Below are 20466 nucleotides of genomic sequence, written 5' to 3'. Positions count from 1 at the left end.
TGTGTCACTTTTCACTGACAGATAAAGTGAACAGCCGTGAATAACCGCCCACTGAGGTGGTTCCGTACATCACTCTGAACTATCTCCTGAATGAATCACTGTCCTACTGTAGAGTCTTCTTTGATTAGACAGCTCAAGATTTCCAACTAGAAAGGTGGCAATCCATTGTTTCTAGAAAACAAATGTTAAGAAATTGAGAAAAATCCCAGAAATTAAAGAAAAGCAGATTGTTCCTGGCTCGGTAGCATCATCTAATGGCGACCAGGGGCACTGCAGCCCTTGGACGCACCTTCTTGGCGATGATCATCACGTTCTTTTTCTTTTGTATGAGATGGGGATCATGGGCTGAGTAGATGCCCCAAAGGTGTCTGCCATGCTGTATGCAGGAATGCTGAGGTTTCATGCAAAAGTGTATGCTGGGATGCATGGAAAGCATCCTAACAGAGTTTTGCTAACAGAGAATGTGACCTCCGCTAGTACTCTAGCGTCACAGCCCAGATCCTAGCCTTTGGGTGGAGGTCCCGCCCTGTGAACTACCATCAGACCATCCTATCGTTCAGAGACTCCTTTTGTCCTTACTACTTCGTCTCAGGCTTGTGAGGGTCTCTACCAAGCAGAGCAAGCCCATAAATAAATAGCTTTGTGCTCACGGATGCATCAGTGGCGCTGAAGTAACTGTGAAGTGGACACCACTCTCCCTCCCTCTGGGCTGCTCTGTGTGTCCACACTGTTGTGCGCCCTGAAAGAACTTTGAGATTTGCTGAAAGGTCACCAGCTGCAATTTCAGACCATGCGGGTAACTCAAATGTCTAACATTTAAATGTGGCTGAAAGGGGTCGACAGCTGGTCTAGATGCAAGCCGAAATAGCAGGCCTTCCCTTGGATCTCTTTACAGGGCAGAGATGACTCCTTACAAATGGCACTAGTAATCCCTCTCCCTCCTGATACCCAGCTAACAGAAAAGTGCACCCTGCTCATAAGAAAACCCAAGGCCACATTTGTCTTCTGTGACCCTGGTCTCTGGCTACAGCTGACTTGACACGAACTAAGACAATCCGATTTTTTCTTCTGGAACTTGCTGTGAGACACAGAAACACAGTGGATTGGATGACAATGCTGGGACGTGAAGGATATGTCCTTGAGGCTAGGAAGACAGTGGCTGCTGGATTTCATGAGTCCCCTGAAATATTCCAACAAATTCCCTTTCTGCTTCAGCCAGAATGAATGGGTTTCTGTTACCTACAGCAAAGATGGCCTTGAGTACAACAGATATTACAATTAACATTTTGCAAATGAAGAAAGGGAGAGACTCAGAGAGGTTAAAAATGTTGCCAAGCTCAGTCTACCCTAGTCAGGATAGCATAGGTTATGCTGCAGCAATAAATAAGCCTGAAACCCCAGTGACTTAATACAGCAAAGATTTGTTTCTCCTTCCCATGCCAGGCTGATAGCAACAGGGTAAATGGCTCAGGCCTCCAGGCTCCTGCCAAGTCGTGACTCTGTCTCTAAAATGCACGGCTTCAGAGGTGGCTCAGAAGGGAAGAGAGAGGATGAAGGATTGAGCATTGGGGGTCAACCTAGATGTAATTCTACCCCCACCCCATTTGACAAAACCTCTGGCCCTCACCTAAAAGCAAGAGAGGCTGGGAAATGTAGTCTTCCTACAGGCCCAGGAAGAGAAATAGGTGTGAGGAGGCTGATCTCCACCAGCCTCTCATACAGCTGGAATGGGCAGAGGCAGAGCCTGGCCTAAGGCCACCCTGACCCCAGCATAAGGCATCTTGCCAGCACGGGTGCCAGCGGCCTTCTCTGCAGCTCACCAGGACTCCACTGTCCATCACCAGCATCTCCATCCACCTCACTCTAGCTGTGGCTGCCACAAGGAGTTCCTGCAGCTCACAGCAGCACCTCCACGCTTCAGGAACCAAAGGATGCATCTCTTTTTATTTTTCTTTTATTTTTAGTTTTTTAATGTTTGTGGGTACATAGTAGGTGCATATATTTATGGGGTACATGAGATGTTTTGATGCAGGCATGCAATGGATAATAATCACATCATGAAGAATGTGGTATCCATTCCCTCAGGCATTTATCCTTTCTGTTACAAAAATCCAAGTATACTTCTTAGGTTATTTTTAAATGTTCAATTACTTTATTTTTGACTATAGTCACTCTACTGTGCTATCAAATAGTAGGTCTTATTAATTCTTTGTAATTTTTTAAATACCCATTAACTATCCCCACCCACCCCTACCAATCCCCTTCCACTACCTTTCCCAGCCTCTGGCAACAATTCTCCTGCTCTCTATGCCCATCAGCTCAATTGTTTTGATTTTTAGATCCCATGAATAAGTGAGAAAATGCCACGTTTGTCTTTCTGTGCCTGGCTTGTTGCACTTAACATAATGACCTCCAGTTCCATCCATATTGTTGCAAATGACAGAATCTCATTCCTTTTTATGGCTGAATAGTCCTCCATTGTGTATATACACCACATTCTCTTTACCCCTTCATCTAGTGATGGACACTTAGGGTTCCTCCAAATCTTAGTTATTGGGAACAGTGCTGCAGTAAACAGGGGAGTGCCGACTTCTCTTCAATATACTGATTTCCTTTCTTTTATGTATACACCCAGCAGTGGGATCACTGATTTGTATGGTAGCTCTATTTGTAGTTTTATGAGGAACCTCCTAACTGTTCTCCACAGTGGCTTTGTTAATTTATATTTCCACCACCAGTGTATGAGAGTTTACTTTTCTCTAGATTTATACTCGTATATACAGAAAATGCTGAAGATTCCACTGAAAAAAACCTGTTAACATAAATGAATTCAGTAAAGTTGCAGGATACAAAGACAAAATACAGAAATTGGTAGCACTTGTATACACCAATAATGGACTATCTGAAAAGAAAATGTAGAAAATGATTCCATAGAAAATAGCCACAAAAAATGAGATGCCTAAAAATAAATTTAACCAGCAGCTGAAAGACCTCTGCTTTGAAAGGTATAAAATATCGATGAAAGAAATTAAGAGCATGCAAATAAATGGAAAGATGTCCTGTGTTCTTGCATTAGAAAAACTAATATTTTTAAGATGCCAGTCTTACCCAAAGCTATCTACAGATTCAATGAAATCTCTATCAAAATACCAGTGACACTCTTAACAGAGATAGGAAAAAAATCCTAAACCTCATATGGAATCAAAAAAGACCCCAAATAGTCAAAGCAATCTGGAGAAGAAAAAAAAGAAAGTAAGCTCCAAATATCATACTGCCTGACTTCAAAATACACAATACACTACAAAGTTATAATAACCTAAACAGGATGGCATTAGCATAAAGACAAATAGACCAAAGGGACAGAACAGAAAGCCCAGAAATAACTCCATGCATCTACAGCCAACTGATTTTTGACAAAGTGCCAAGGCAAGAGCACACATTGCAAACAAGACAGACTCTTCAACAAATGGTGCTTGGAAAATGGGATGTGCACACACAGAATGAAACTGGATTTCTATCCTCCACCAGATAGGAAAATAAACTCAAATGGATTAAAGACATAAATATAAGACCCCAAAATATGAAGCTACTAGAGGAAAACAGCAGAAATGCTTTAAGACATTCGCCTGAGCAAGATTATTTTGAATATGACTCCAAAAGAGAATTGAAGCTGCTGAAGCCTTGCTTCCTATGGAATCTCCTACCTACTTGAGGGATTCAAGAAGTCCTGAATTTATCCATGTTGCTGTGAGGCCAGATGTCATTACAGAAACTGTAGTGGAGATGTCAACTGAGGGATCTGAACCAATGGATACCTCTCCTATTCCTACCTCACCAGATAACCATGAACCAATGAAAAGGAAAAAAATTGGCCGTAAACCAAAGACCCAACAACCACCAATTTCCAGCGGGTCTCCTGAGTCAGGTATAAAAAAAAACCGAGAGAAGGAAAAGGAAACATAATATATTTGTAGGAGTTTCTTTTATATCTACTTAAAGATAAAAATACTTGTCCCCAGTATATTAAATGGATTCAGAGAGAAAAAGGCATATTCAGGCTGGTGGATTCAAAGGCTGTCTGTAAGCTTTGGGGAAAGCATAAGAACAAACCAGACATGAACTATGAAACTATGGAACAAGCTTTGAGATACTATTACCAAAGGGGTATTCTTGCAAAGCTACCAAAGGAGAATTCTTGCAAAGGTCGAAGGACAGAGGCTTGTATATCAGTTCAAGGATATGCCCAAAAACATAGTGGTCATAGATGATGACAGAAGTGAAACCTATAATGAAGATTTAGCAGGAGCTACTGACGAAAAATCATTGGAATAAGTGTCACTGTCTGCAGAAAGTCTCCTGAAAGCAACATCCTCTGTTTGTGGGGGAAAAAATTCATCCCTTATAAACACTTTAAAGAAAGCGTGGGTGCAGACATGTAGAAATGCTAGGTGCAGCTGATTAATGCCAATTGTAACTATTATTAAGCCTAGCTGATTTGAGGTGGAGAAGGCTACCCAGAGCAGAGAAGGGTGTAGCTAAAGTCGTGAATATCACTTCCCCTGGTCACGATGCTTCATGCAGGTTTCCGGCTACCACTGAATCTGTATCAGCAATAGCAGCTCCAAGGACGGTTCGTGTGGCAATGCAAGTACTGTTGTAATGACATCACTGGGTCAGAACATTTCAACTGTGGCAGTTCAGTCAGTCAATGCAGGTGCATCATTAATAACCAGCACTAGTCCAACAACAGTGACCTCTCCAAAGGTAGTCATTCAGATAATCCCTACTATGATGCCAGCTGCTACTGAAAACCGAGACAAAATCACCATGCAGCCTGTCAAAATTGTTACCATCTCAGCTACACAGCTTGCACGGTGTCGACTGTAGACAAAGTCAAATTTAACTGGATCAGGAAGCATTAACATTGTTGGAACACCATTGGCTGTGAGAGCACTTACCCCTTTTTCAGTAGCCCATGGTACACCTGTAATGAGACTCTCAGTGCCTACTCAGCAGACATCTGGCCAGACTCCTCCTCGAGTTATCAGTGCAGTCATAAAGGGGCCAGAGGTTAAACCAGAAGTGGCCAAAAAGCCTGAGCTTGATTCTTGGGTGCAGGTTCTGCATGGGTCAGGGCTGTTAGATGAAGAGTGCTCAATGCGTATCCTGAGCATGGATGAGAAAAAGTCAGTTAGTGACCTCCCCCCGCCCCCCCAAAAAAAGATTCAAATGACGATTCTGAAGGTTCATAACCCCTGGTCTGCAATTATTACTCATGTTGTAGATAGGTTTATTTTTATCTCTAATACATTGTTTTAAAAATTCAGATAAAATTGACATAACAAGAAGTCCAAGCCAGAGCAATCAAGCAAGAGAAAGAAATAATAGGCATCCAAATAAGAAAAGAAGTTAAACTATATGATTCTACACCTAGAAAATCCTAAGGACTCCACCAAAAGAATCCTGGAGCTAATAAATGCTTTCGATATAGTTTAAGGACATAGTACAAATGTACAAAATAAGTAGCATTTCTATATAACAATAACAATCAAGCTGAAAACCCAATAAAGCAAGCAATCCCATTTACAATAGTCAAAAACAAATAAATAAATAAATATGTAAGAATACATCTAACCAAGGAGGTAAAAGATCTCTACAAGAACTACAAAACACTGCTGAAAGAAATCAGAGATGACACAAACAAATGGAAAAACATTCCATGCTCATTAATTTGAAGAATCAATATTGATAAAATGGCCATACTGCCCAAAGCAATCTATGGATTCAATATGATTCCTATCAAGCTACCAACATCATTTTTCACAGAACTAGAAAAAACTATTCTAAAATTTATGTGGAACTAATAAAGGGTCTGAATAGCTAAAGCAATCCTGAGCAAAAAGAACAAAGCCAGAGGCATCATGCTACCAGACTTCAAATTATACTATAAGGCTACAATAACCAAAACAGCATGGTACTGGTACAGAAACAAACATGCAGACCAATGGAACAGAATAGAGAACCCAAGAATAAAGCCGAACACCTATAGCCATATGATCTTCAACAAAGTTGACAAAAATAAACAAAGAGGAAAGGACTCCCTAGTCAATAAATGTTCCCTAGATATCTGGCTAGCCATATGCTGAAGACTGAAACTGGACCCCTACCTTTCACCATATACAAAAAGTAACCATGATGGATTAAAGATTCAAATGTAAGACCTCAGAATATAAGAACCCTAGAAGAAAACCTAGAAAACAGCATTCTGCACATCAGCATTGGCAAAGAATTTATGACTATATCCTCAAAAGCAATTGCAACAAATACAAAAATTGACAAGTGGGACCTAATTAAATGAAAGAGCTTCTGCACAGTAAAGGAACTATCAACAGAGTAAGCAGACAACCTACAGAAGGGGAGAAAATATTTGCAAACTAAGCATCTGACAAAGCCCTAATATCCAGAATCTATAAGGAACGTAAACAATTGAACAAGACAAAATTAAAAACCAAATAGCCTCATCAAGAAATGGGCAAAAGACATTAACAGACACTTCTCAAAAAAAAAAAATACAAGTGTCCAGAAAAAAGGAAAAAATTACTAACCGCCAGAGTAATGCAACATTACTAATCATTAGAGAAATGCAATATTTCACACCTTTTCACTTTCAGAACCCAGTAGAGCTATTGAAGCTTTACAGCTCATGGGGCCTCTCTATGGCTGGAAACTCCTACCTAGAGTTTTAACTCTCAGCCTTGTTCACACTGGGCCTCCAGCAATTTGTCAGTTGCACTTTGCTTTCCCCACCCAGTTGCTTGTTCCTGTGGAGGTCTCTACCTGTGGGTTTCTGAGGCTGTAAGTTGTGGCTTTTGGTATTATTCTGTCTCTCCAGTTATGGGGTCATGGTTTGCTCCATGACTTCACTTGCCTGATGGGTAAGAAGAATTGTTGATTTTTCATGCATGTTCTCCTTGTCCAGACACCCAAGAGTATGTCCTTCTCTTGGGCATAAGATCTGAAATTATATTTAGGTGTTAATGTGTGGTGAAGAGTGGATCCAGCTGGCATGCTCACAATGACCAAATTTCGTTGATCATATTTTAATCCAATACATTGCTCCACTATTAACTTGCAAATAAATGACACATTTGCTTTCAAGACATATTCCAGGAAGGCCAAAGAAACTGGCTTCTTATCAATATGGAATAATTCCCCTGGTGAATTTCTTTCAGGATAGACCAAAGTTGATGTAGAACATAAGCTTTACATACTTGGATCCTTCCCACTAGATAAGAAAAAACATCTGGGCTGAAGGCTCCATTAGAAGAGCAATGTGGGATGGTGCAGTGCTGACAATGGGTAGTCCCTGCCCTACATCTTTGTAGACGACTGGAGCCCAGAGTGGGCCATGGTCAACTTACGTGTTGAAGTGAAGGCCTTCTTCTAGGTGTGCATGTGCTTATTACAGATATGCCACGGTGCTAAGTACCCCAGGACTACAGGAAAAAATAAGAATACGTGCTATATCCATGATCGGCAGGCACACAGGCCAGAGTGCCAGCTGTGGAATCACACAGCCCAGGTTCAAAGCCCAGCTGGGCCATGACCACCTGAAGGACCTGCGGGAAGGTCTTAGGTAAATTTGTGAAAAGAAGTGGAGGCCCTGCCTGCCAGGAAGGGATGTGGTAAGGGGCAGCATCCAGTCAGGTCAGAGCACCGCATTCTCTCCCTGGAAACCTGCATAGCGGGACTGGTGGCCCTAGGGGCCAGGGCGGCCATGGAGAAGGTGAGCCTGGCTCCAGGCGGCACAGAGGCACTGGAGCAGCCCTGGGGGAACCTGGCAGGATGCGGGTGGGCCCGTGCTGGGCTTCCAGCAGATTCTGGCCCTATAACCCAGGGGACAGGGTCGGGCAATACAGGGCCACTGGGTGCCAAGGCAGTGCCCAGGCCAGGCGCCAGGCGGAAAGGGCTCTGATATGTCAGCTCCGCATCCCCCACAGCCCCACAGAGGGGCCCATCAGAGGCCACATACCTGTCCCCAGGAGCAGGATGTCCCCAGGTGTGAGAGAGTCCTGCTGGGTCCTGCGGGGGCGGGAGTGGTGGGGGTGGGGCTCTCCCTTTTGCCCTTTGACCCCTCTGGTAGGCGCCCTAGGACGGGGGTGCTCCCGCGCGCTTCTGCACGCCCTGGTTCTGTCACCAGCCCCATTGGGACGTCACAAGCGCTCAGCTGCCCAGTGCGCGCCTGGCGAAAGAGAAGTGGGCGACTACGGAGCAGCGTCTCCATTACTGACCGTTTTCTCGCCATTGTACCCGCACAACTTGCTCTAAATGGGCAATTTATTAAGTATATTTCGTCCCCGGTCCCGCCGCAGACCCCTGCCGGGCCGTCGCTCACAAGCTCCCATAGCCCGTGAGTCCTCTCAGCCTGGCCCGGCTCAGCCTGCGGCGCCCACGCCTACCCCCGGCCCTTTCCGATTCCTCTTCAACCCTCAGCAGAGCCGCGGGCCTTCTCCAGTCAGCTTCTACAGCGCCCCTAGGAAACCGTGTCCTCTCCCGCCAGACACGGACGTCCCCCTGGGGGTCCTGCCTGCTGTGGGCGGCGGGCTCCCCCCAAGGAAGAAACCCGTGCTGTCTGCTCGCAACTCCATGATGTTGGGACACCCCAGCTCGGTGAGGATCCCTCCTCCCAGCAGCCAGTTCCCTCTCCAACTGCCTTCACCACGGGAGCAGGTGGCCGGGGCCAGGAAGCTGATTCCGATCCCAGCCAGGCTGCCGAATAAGACTAAGGTGAGGACCCAAGGAAAGCCCAGAGCAGTGATAGAGGAGGAGGGTCAGGCAGAGAGACGCAGGAGCAGGAGGACAAGAAAACCCCCTCCTCTCCGCAGGACATCCACATCCAGGACCCTGGAGACCCAGGGAGACCTCAGTTCCTTCAGGTGCAGTCCGGGGCCCCTTGAGGGAACTGTTTATCCCAACTGTTTGACAGAAAATAACTTGATTGACCAGACCCGGGTGTCTCCAGTGAGTTCCTGCTGGGAGGGCCATGTTGTCCCCAGCTCACACAGCCCTGCTGCAGGGGTCCTTCCCCTTAAGAAGCCTGACCCGGCCGGGCGCGGTGGCTCACGCCTGTAATCCCAGCACTCTAGGAGGCTGAGGCGGGAGGATCACAAGGTCAGGAGATCGAGACCATCCTGGCTAACACGGTGAAACCCCGTCTCCACTAAAAATACAAAAAATTAGCTGGGCGTGGTGGCGGGCGCCTGTAGTCCCAGTTACTCGGGAGGCTGAGGCAGGAGAATGGCGTGAACCCGGGAGGCGGAGCTTGCAGTGAGCCGAGATTGTGCCACTGCACAACAGCCTGGGTGACAGGGCGAGACTCTGTCTCAAAAAAAAAAGAGAAAAGAAGCCTGACCCATCTCCAAGAGTGCTCCTTGATCCCGCCCTGGGCTGCTCCCTGCTGCCAGAGAAGGTGGCCCAGGAAGTGCAGGACAAAGACACCTGCTCAGCTCCCCAGGCTTGCTGATGTTAGGGAAGAGCCTTCAGCTCTTGCATCAAGGAGATCTTCTCCACCCAGAGCTGCCAGCCACAGGCCCCGCAAAAGAAAATTGTGAGTTACAACTTCTGCCACTGGCCTCTGCCCTGCAATTAATGGATATGGGATAGAGCTGAGTTGCAGTTAGACCTTCCAGGAACAACATTTACAGTCATATCTGATGAGCTCTGAGCAGAAGTTCCTATTCTGGGGTGTGGGACTTCTCTAGGGGATTCTTGGGTAGATTTCAGGGCATCTGTAAACCCTCTAAACATGTAATGTGTACGTAATGTGTATGCTTATATGCATTTTTCTGGTAAGTGTGTTGATAAATTTCATTAGATTCCTTATGCGGTCTATGACCCCAAATCAGCTGGCACTGAAGCTAAAAGTCAGACGCAGCCTGTGGCAGATAAGACACACAGCTGGCTCATGGTGAATGATGAGTGTGAGACCGAAGGGGAAGGACAGTAAGAATCACCAGTCACATGATTTCGGCCTTCTCCTTCAAACCTACCACAGCCTGGAGGCTCATTCAAGGGAAATAGAGCTGGTTTCTCTTCCCCTGCCCACCACACAGACATGCCAAGGAGCAGCAGCGCAGTAGCCAAACAGCAGGTATGACAGGAGAGAGCTCCTCCTGCTCCCTGACTGGATGCACAGCTGGTGGACAAAGGAGAATTCCTTTGCCCTGAGGGCTCTTCTGGTCGCCTGGGTACATGAAGATTTCTCTATAGACCAAGATGTGGTGCATATCCACCACTATGGAGCTCACATACCTGACCCCATAGGGAGCACTGCTGTCCTAGAAGGCAGAAAGAGAAGAGACAAAACTCAGTGGCCTTCGTGGTTAGTCAGTACCTGCTCTGGGATCACACATCCAGTTGGGGTGACCTCTACATTCCTGACCCCCTATCCTCCACTCACTAGTGTAGAAATTGAAACAATTATACAATTGTGCATTTCATTCATTATGAGCCCCTTAAATGTCAACATGTGATTGGACTTATTAAACGTAGGACTACTTAAAGAGACAACATCCTGTAGCAATCTTAAGAGAGCAGCTAAACAAATAAAGAGAAAGAAAGAAAAGAAGGAGAGAAAGGAAAGGAAAGGAAGGAAGGAAGGAAGGAAGGAAGGAAGGAAGGAAGGAGGGGAGAGAAAGGAAAGAGAAAGAGAGAAGGAAAGAAAAGAAAGAAAAAGAAAGAAAGAAAGAGAAAGGAAGGAAGGAAGGAAGGAAAGAGGAAGGAAGGAAGGAAGGAAGGGAGAGAAAGGAAAGAGAAAGAGAGAAGGAAAGAAAGAGGAAGGAAGGAAGGAAGGAAGGAAAGAGGAAGGAAGGAAAGAAGGAAGGAAAGAGGAAGGAAGGAAGGAAGGAAGGAAGGAAGGAAGGAGGAAGTCTACATGAACAACAGTTTTTTGGTAGCTCCTTGAAGCTCCTGCTTGAATCACTGTGGTTCACAATCGTTTTAGCTTTCTGAGAAGCAGACTTCCTTAAATAATGACTACTCAGCTCTTACTGCATGCAGTGTTTATCCGTGGCAAAATCTTAAACACCTTTAGCAATTATTTAAAGAAATAAAACAACTTATTTGTAAATCTCGATTCCACTACTCACATGTGTAATAAAAAGGATGTTTGACCAGAGAGAAATAAGTCGAAAGTCATGATGTTCCTTAGAGTAGGCATAAGAGGTAAGGCATGACAATATGATTACATTGCTCCCTGAGGCAGCTTTGGTTTTCCCCATTCAGTGATCCATCTATGATTTCTTTCTCTAGTCTAATAATTCTCTGACAGTGCACAGGGAGACAGCAAATTCCTTAAGGCAGCCATCAAGTGTTTTGTGTTCCAAAAATGCTTGAGGTTAATGAGTAATGACAAGCAAAGCAAGCTTCAAAACTAATACTTTGGTAAAATAACATGTCCAGACTTTAAAGACCTGAACACAAGCTAGAGTGAGTAATGGATAAAGAACTGAGTAAATGCCAATAAGATCAAATGTGAACTGATGTCTTCTCAAGGTGTTTTGGTTAGAAACTGTGTGTGTGTGTGTGTGTTTGTGTGTGTTACCAACAAACCATTAAAGTAAGTTAAGATGGAAACCAAGCCTGAGAAATCTCTGAACAAAGCCAGCGAGGCCTCATAAGGGACTCAACCTTCCTTGATTTGCAGTGAGGTTTCACATAAGTGAAACCTAACTTGAAGTATTTCTTGTAAATGCTTACACAGTTCTATAGTACTTGGGCCCTGTAGGCTTATCACACACTGAATTATTCTTTTTTTGTTGTAATGTCTTGCCACTCCAACTAGACTGCAGCTTCCTGGAGATGGGACCATGTTCCTTATTTGCCAGTCACAGGTGCTGAGTAAATATCCTGCCTTTCCTCCTGTTATAACGGAAGTGGTGTCCAACTCCTACCTAAAGCCCATCCTCTTCTTGTCTTCTGATTCCTCCCCCTTCTGCCTCTCACAGACTCAGTGACATCCATCTTCCCCCATCTCTTCTTTTGACGTACTTCAACTTCTCTTTCAGCCTCAGCCCATCAGCTCAACGATCTCCCATTTGATTAGAAATTCATCCAAAGGCCCCATATCAGACTCTAGTTCCATCCTGGGATTCCCTACTGCCACATTTCATAGAGGCATGGAGGTGTGCACATCACCACCTCCACATCACCACCTCCCCCAGTTCTTCTGCCCACTGCTCCTCGACTTCCATCCCATCACTCTAGTGGAACACACTTCCCCCAAGGTCACCAATGCACCACCATAGCCTATGGACACTAGAGTTAACTTCTAAGCAGCACTATCTACTATTGACTATGAGCTCCTTCTCGAAACCCCATCTGTGATTCCTGGAGAAGGGGTGAGCTGAACTGGCAAGGAGTATCCCAATCTTGTCATGGGCATCTGGAACCCTGACAGGAGGAGGTCCCTCAACCACCATCGACACTTGAGTTGGCAGGGAAAGCTGCTTAGAGAAGGGGTAGGGGCAGAACTCCAGCCAGTGTGGAGCCCAGAAGGTTTGTTGCAGGAGCTTCTCTAGTGGAGCATGGCCAGGGACACCCATCCCCCTAAAGTTCAACTTGCTCCTATAAGAGTCTTAAGGCCTAGGAGAACTGTGGGACCTGAACTCTGCAGGGTGGTCCATGAGACAGGGCAGGTCCGACCAGAGCATCCCTCAGTCTCCTGGTCTCTCCCAGGGCCCCAGTCTGGCCACGCCTTCTTGTAGTGCAGCCTTGGGTGCCCACAGAGATACCTCCTGGGGCTCCACATCATAGCTCCTGTGCTGGCAGACCATACCTGACCAGCAAAGAGCTCCAGCAGAGTAGCCCCACAGACATACACCAGCCTGCCCATACCCTCCCCCGATTGCAGCCTCCCCTGTGCTGCTTTGCCTGCATACACCTGCCCACAGCCACCCCCTCCATATGGCTTTGCCAGAGCATGTGTGTATGGGTAGACCTTGCCCCCACTAATGCCCCACCTCTGCACCAAGCTACCACCAGCCTGAAACTAGGCATGGAGAATAATGGACACACATCCACCCTGAGTGGTCACTGCCACCCACAGGAACACACACAGAGGACACACACACTCCTGCACCCACCAGCACCCCATCCACATGCAAACACCATCACCAGTGCAAACACATGTAAGACACCAGCTGAGGTGCCCTTCCTCCTGACACCATGCTGCCTCTGCCACTGCTGTGAACACCTGCACAGAGGCTGGCAACCCAGCATCCAGTAGCACCCCACCACAATGGACAAGCATGCACCCCTCCACAGTGCCACTGCCACTGCTGCTGGCACATGCAAACGAGGACAGATTCCACTGCCACCATCCTATGAAGCGCTTTGGCTGGCACCACCCATACAAGTGTTGTGACCAGCTATCTGGGAGAACCTCCTTACCTCCCGCACGGTGGATTTCTAACCTCAAGGAGACTGGGAACAAAGTCGGCCCAGTAGAAGTCCAGTATTAGAGCACGCAGTCCAGAAGTTGGGAGCTGAGCCAGTCCGCTGAACCCACCTTGTACCACAATCAAACCCCCAAGGTTATCAAATAGGATAAAAGAAAAAAAAACCCATCCAAAGGACAGTACTTCAAAGACTGAAGGAACATTAGCCCACACAGATGAGAAAGAATGAGTGCAAGACCACTGACAACTCGGAAAGCCTGTGTGCCTTCTTTCTGCGTCACCTCTCCAGCAAGGGTTCTGAACTGGGCTGAGATGACTGACATGACAGAAATGGAATTCAGAATGCGAACAGGAATGAAGATCATCAAGATTAAGGAGAATGCTGAAACCCAATCCAAGGATGCTAAGAATCACAATAAAACAATACAGGAGCTGACAGACCAAATAGCCAATATGAAAAAGAATGTAATCAACCTGATAGAGCTGAAAAACACACTACAAGAATTTCATAATGCAATCGCAAGTATTAATAGCACAATAGATGAAGCTGAGGAAAGAATCCTAGACCTTGAAAACTGGCTTTCTGAAATAAGACAGACAAGAATAAAGAAAAAAGAATAAAAAGGAATGAAAAAAAACCTCTGAGAAATATGGGATTCTGTAAAAAGACCCAATCTATGAGTCATTGGTGTCTCTGAAAGAGATGGAGAGAATGGAAACAACTTGGAAAACATACTTCGGGTTATCACCCATGAGAACTTCGCCAACTCAGCTAGAGAGGCCAACAGAAAATTCGGCTTTGCCAGCTAAAAAAAAAAAAGAAAGAAAATTCGGGAAATTCAGAGAACCCTCGTAAGATACTTCACAAGAATATCATCCACAAGACACATAATCATCAGATTCTCCAAGCTTGAAATGAAAGAAAAATGTTAAAAGCAGCTAGAGAGAAGGGTCAGGTCACCTACAAAGGAAAGCCCATTAAACTAACAGTGGACCTCTCAGCAGAGGTCCATTCCCCATGAGTCATAGGGAATGATCAACATTCTTAAAAGAAACTCCAACCAAGACTTTCATATCTAGCCAAACTAAGCTTCATTGGCAAAGGAGAATAAGATCTTTTGCAGAAAAGCAAATACTGAGGGAATTCATTACCACTAGACCTGTCATCTCTAGGAACTCTGATTTTATAGATCACATCTGGCCTTGCACCAGGTGGAATTTGTGAAAAGTGTAAGGAACTATTACTGCTAATTAGGCAAGCCTCATGCTCTAATTGTCAAAAACGAAAATGAGAACACAAAATACCAAACCCCTGAAGCAATGTTTTCTCACTCATTTCCTCCCTCCATCCCCCTTCCAGCAGATTCCTGAGAACAACCTAATACATATTCCTCTTCCCTTCCAGATACAGAATTGGGTGTTCTTCATCTGGGCTTTTGTCCTGCCCACACCCAGCAGGCGCACAGCCCGTAAAGCAGGAAAAGGAACCAAGCTGAAGGAGGCAGAAACTCCGCAGCCAGCAAGGAGGAGGCGCTATCTCCCTGCAGGTTAGGAAGCCCTAAGCCATGCAACCCAGTGTGTGGGAGGTGAGGGTTCTTCCCCACTTGATTGTTTCCAAGCAGGGTCATGTTGTGGTTAAGGGTATGGGTTGGCAGCCAGAATGCTTGGGTTTGAATCCTGGCTCAGCCACTTACCTTGGATAAGTAATTGAACCCCTCTGTGCCTCATCTTCCCCATCTGTACCTGCCTCCAAGAGTTGTTATGAGAATAAAGGAGTTAATACATGTAAAACACTTAAAACAGGGCTTACCACCTATTACTCACCCAGCAAGTGTTAACTGTTATTATTATTATCTCCAACTCATAATTATAGTGAACATCATTATATTATATTATCCTCTAGTTGCATCCCTTGAAACCATACTACAGGAAAGAAATTACCAAGTCTTCTGGTATTTTAGTTACTTAGCACTTTATTGGATCCAAGATGAAACACCTTGGACTGAATTAACAGTGAAGACTAAGGTGAGGATCCACAATTCTATTTTACCAGAAATCCTACTTCTAGGAATACCTTCTAAGGCAATTTTCAGATCAGCAAAGACAAGGCACAAAGGGGCTCACTGCAACATTTTTTTATGGAGTGAAAAGCTAGACACAGGCTAAGTGTGGAACAACCTGAGAATGATTAAATACGTTATGGTACAGCAATGTGCTTTTGAAGAATTTTTAATAACTAGGAAATACTTGTGAAGTAGATTGGATTACATTTGATAACTATGTAAGCACATTTGCAAGAAAACAAAACGTAGAGAGATGTATGATGATGTTCACAGTGGGGTTACTGAGAGTGAAGACACTTACACATGGTTTTTGTTTACATTTTATTTTTTTGGTGCCTTCCATGTGTTACACATGAACACACACAATTTTTATATTTGGAGAAAACGTTAAGTCATGAAACCAAAACATTTAAATACAGAAAGAATCTTTCAGAAGACACACAGTGAACTACTAGGAACTAGAGATAGAACTTACATCCCTAAATTCCTAGTTTTTAAGCCCAGAATGACTCCACATAACAGAGGGAGGTGTTGCTACTCTTCAACTTACCTTTGCTCTAGAAAGAAAAGCTGTGAGAAATCTCTCAGTTAAGGATAGATAGATAGATAGATAGATAGATAGATAGATAGATAGATAGATAGATAGGAAGGAGGATGGATGGATAGATAGATAGGAAGGAGGATGGATGGATAGATAGATAGATAGATAGATAGATAGATAGATAGATAGATAGATAGATAGATAGATAGATAGATAGGAGGGAGGGAGGGAGGAAGGAAGGGATACAAGGATGGATGGATGGATGGATGGATGGATGGATGGATGGATGGATGGATGGATGGACGGACGGGTAACTAGAGATGGGCATAACTTGGGGGAGGAGAGCAAGAGCCTTTGAAGGTGCAGGATACAATTTGGCCTTGACTAATCACAGCCATTCATTTTCACAACACTGGGGCTCCTTGGCCCACATATGCTTATTAAGAAAGTGTTCTGAGAAAGCTACAGTTTTAGCAGACAAAGCCCAGGAAGGCTTCACCAGAGAGTTTTCCACCACAGCAATGCTCTGCTCATTCCTCTCATTAATTTAATAAACAAGGGAATTTTGCAAGAGTTTTAATGGAATATAATTACAGCCCTGATTTGGCTCCTTCTGGCTTCTTCTTGTTTTCTAATATTAAAAAACCTTTAAAGGGCATCCATTTTTCTTGAGCAAATAACATAAAAAAGACCGCCTTGGCAGGGTTAAATTCCCAGGACCTTGGGTTTAGGGTTGGACTAAATGGCTGGTATAAACCCTTACAAAAGTGTCTTGAGCTCAGTGGAGCTTATGTTGAGAAATAAATTTTATATTTTTTATTTTTATCTTTTAATTTCATTTTTTTCCATGAACTTTTTGAAGTTCTCTTGTGTAATTAATTATTCCTTCGAAAAGCAAATGCAACTGAGTGAGTGAACCTATAGGTTGGAGCTTAAACAAATGACTTAAGAGAGATTCTGGCCTGAGCTCTGAGTTTTGCAAGTGTTATTCCTAACTTTTGTTATAAACAATTTTTCCTGGAACAACTTAAATGTAAAGGGAAGTATTATCTTTAGAAGGTAAATTTTAGCTATAAAAGATACTGATTGCTTATGAAGAAAGGCAGAGTCTGCCATTCTCATACTGACCAGAGCTATGAACAGTGGCTCCAGCCTCTTTCGGCAAGGCCCCCAGAAGCCACCACCCAAACAGGACCCCATGGAGACAACATTCTCCCTACGACCCACCTGGGCTTTCTTCACTCACCTCAGGGAATTTATTTTTCTGCACATATTAAGTGGCGGCCCTGTCAAAATACTTAGCATTGCCCTCATTCAGGCTGTAAATCTTTCCTTTCTTACTAATGTTGACATCTTTTTCCACCAGTACAAATTCACCAAGAGCCTAGAGAGACGAAGAGAGATGCCAGGAAGAAGAGAGACGCCAGGAAACAGAAGCCCACAGAATCATGAGAAGATGGAGGTCTGCTGGCAGAGCTGGGGCTTGGCTGTGGTCACTCTGGAGCCTACCCTGTGGTGTTTTTATGAGTAGTGGAAAGAACAGAGATACTATGGAGCCCACAAAGGAAGCTCAAGCAGTAACATAGCAAGAGGGAAAACAATTCAAAGGGAAGAGGCCCATGGTCTTCTTTCTTTGTGACTTCTACTGTCAGGGAGGCTCCTTATTTATAAAGAACATGACTGTGTTTATCTCCCAAGTTCTCACCCGAAGATTAATGTGTTCAGAAAGACTTGAGCCATCAACAGTTAGAGGAGAAGTTGCACTGATGTGTGAGGGATGCATTTTGACAATTTGTGATCCAGTTATTTTGTTTATGTTAATGACTCAATCTCAGAAACCATTAAAAGTTTCTGGTATCCCAACTAATCTTATCTGGGGAAAAGAAGTTCTTTCAATTGGAAATTGTGTTCACCTGGCATAAGGAAAAAGTTGGTAAAATCTAAAGGAATCCTCAGACTTATTAATAAAATTGTGCCCAGTCCCTCTCCCCTTATAAAGCCACTGTGGTCCATAGCTGCAGGGCATCCCTCAGACACCCCTTTATCTAGTTCTGGTGACATCAGTCACTAAAAATATGATCAGCTCTCAGCAGACACCACCTTAAATGCTGACGTCTCCCTAAGTCACTAGGGGGAAAGTCAGGGCCTGCAAACCAGATTCATTTTGATTAATGTTCAGAACTTTGAGAAAGTGAGAAACTCCAAAGTGACAGCTCACAGCTAACAGCTAGCCCAGAGGTTCCCAAGGAACATCAGAGAGATTCCCAGAATATAAATGGAAGGCCATGCTGTCCATGTCTGAAATAAGACGATGACTAGGAGACTCAACAACTACACATTGCTCTCTTCTGCTAACAAGACTGACAACTGCTTCTTTACCAACGACTTCACTTTACTCTCCCTGGCTCCTAATTAAAAATTATTAAGAAAACTAATCACTAATTGCACCCACTTCCAGGCAATATCCAATCCAGACTGACCCTCTGTTACTCAAACCCTCTTTAGAATCACCAAGCAAAACCTCAGGGTTCCTCTGCAGTGCACTCCCCCTGCCCAGTAAATCGAACTTCTTTTTATTACAGGCGTGCACGTGATGCGTCTTGTCTCATGAGCTTTAACTCGCTGTGGGCACCTGTTGCTTTGGAGTAGACCAGCCTTGAGTTCCACTTCTGAAAAGTGCCCTGACATCCCTTAAAGAGTGGGATGTCAGTCTAGAAAGATCCATATCTGGGTCTCTTTTAGGTCAAGGCCAGGCACGTGCCTTAGCTTAAAAAATTAGATACCCCTCCCTGGGATTTGAAACCTGAGAGAGAGGCACAGCACTGGAGTTGGTGTCCAGGACAGACTGGCCGTGTTGCAGGACTACTGCCGTGCTTTCTGCTTCCTGGTCCTCCAGCCCTGCCCGTTCCTAGCCAAGGTCCTTTGCTTTCCCAATGAAACCAGAAAAGTTCCCTTATCCCCCTCGCAGGGCATGTGAAGGGGGTGTGGCTTACTGTTTCCGAGCCCCGCTGCTCAAACCTCTAGGGGGAGCATGCAGACAGGCAGGCTGTGGGGCTCCGACCCGTGGCAGCATCTAGGTGTGAATGTTTACAACTGAAGCGCCAGTGGGCATGTGTTACAGTGTGCTCTTTTCAGTTTCACCATCCGTCCATAGGCGGCTTGCATTAGTCAGCTCAATTAGACCCCCTGCCTTGTCTTCCGCCATCCAATGGCCTGATGGCAGATGCCAGTGTGTTCCACCGGCATGTTCCTCTCGACGTCCAGCCGCTTGTGTGCGTGCCCGCCAGGGTCTCAGGGTTTTTCTAAGCACAGGATGGGGGCGTGGCAGGCCAGGGTGGTCTTGGGAAATACATTGGGGCACTGAAACAGAAATGCCTCTCCTAACCTAGGACCGTGGGCACAGACCTGGGGGTGGAGCCCTCGCCGAGGACCCTGCCCTTCTCCTCGCAGCACTTCCCTGCCCCCTTCTCGTATCACCATCAATGCAGTAACTCCTCTCAATTGAGCTGGGGTCGATTTTGCTCTTGCTTTTCAGCAAAGAGCGTGGAGAGGCACAGCTGTCATTTAAACAGTGGCACTCACTCTCCACGTGAACAGAGGAGCTCATTCTGCATCAGGGTGGGTGAAAACGCCTTGGGTTGATCCACTCCTGGGTCTGTGTCAGGGACTCTCAGGTCCCTTGAATGTTGTTTCCACAATTTTATTAACCTGGAAAATATGCCCCTTTGTTCTGATTGTGTGGTCACCAACAACCGCTGGTTTTTAATATGGAATCTCATACACTCTGATAAGAGGGTCCCTGATGATCAGGCACCAGATCCTTGTCACTGAGAAACAAAGGCTCCTATTTGTAAATGAATGCCTTGACATTGAGCTTTATCCCACAATGGGTACTTGGTTAACAGGAGGTGGTCTCTCTGTGCCTGAACAATATGTGTGTTCTGACAAAATCAAATCATCAGGTCTGCAAACCCACAGACCTTACAGGTTGGGTTTGACCCACCAGGGAATGCTGCCTCCATCACTGCTGACTGCCCTCCATGGCATTTCTATCTGTGACAACTGCTACAAGCTATCTCTGCTGGACGTCAACATCCCAAACAGGCGCTAAGCTTTGTGCACTGGGTCTTTGCTCAAATGTCCTTTATAGTAGGGTGATGTGATCTAAAGGGGTTTCAGGATAATACACAGAGATCAGGAAAGATTATGCTATGTGGTTCATCTCTTCCTTCTGTCATGCTGACAAGTTCTGGTGCCCACCTATGTCCAGACTAGGCCCTGCTGTCATGACTGAGGGCAGAAAGCAGAGGCTCTGTCTGTGCCTGGGAACCCTTGAGTACCCAAGTCAAAGCACCTCCCATTGCCTTTAGAACTGCTCAGAATGTTCTTGGAGATATTTTACTTG

At 45.1% G+C, this 20466-nt stretch overlaps 1 pseudogene; it reads left to right on the top strand.

Annotated features, from left to right (window-relative positions):
* Positions 1-790: 790 nt before the first annotated feature.
* LOC105535969 lies at positions 791-20172 on the top strand (annotated as a pseudogene).
* The last annotated feature ends 294 nt before the right edge of the window (positions 20173-20466 follow it).

This window comes from Mandrillus leucophaeus, unplaced genomic scaffold, assembly GCF_000951045.1.
Source record: "Mandrillus leucophaeus isolate KB7577 unplaced genomic scaffold, Mleu.le_1.0 Scaffold152, whole genome shotgun sequence".
Lineage (NCBI taxonomy): Eukaryota > Metazoa > Chordata > Mammalia > Primates > Cercopithecidae > Mandrillus > Mandrillus leucophaeus.
The sequence above is the reverse complement of the archived record's forward strand: the minus strand, read 5'-3'. Positions and strand labels throughout refer to the sequence as shown.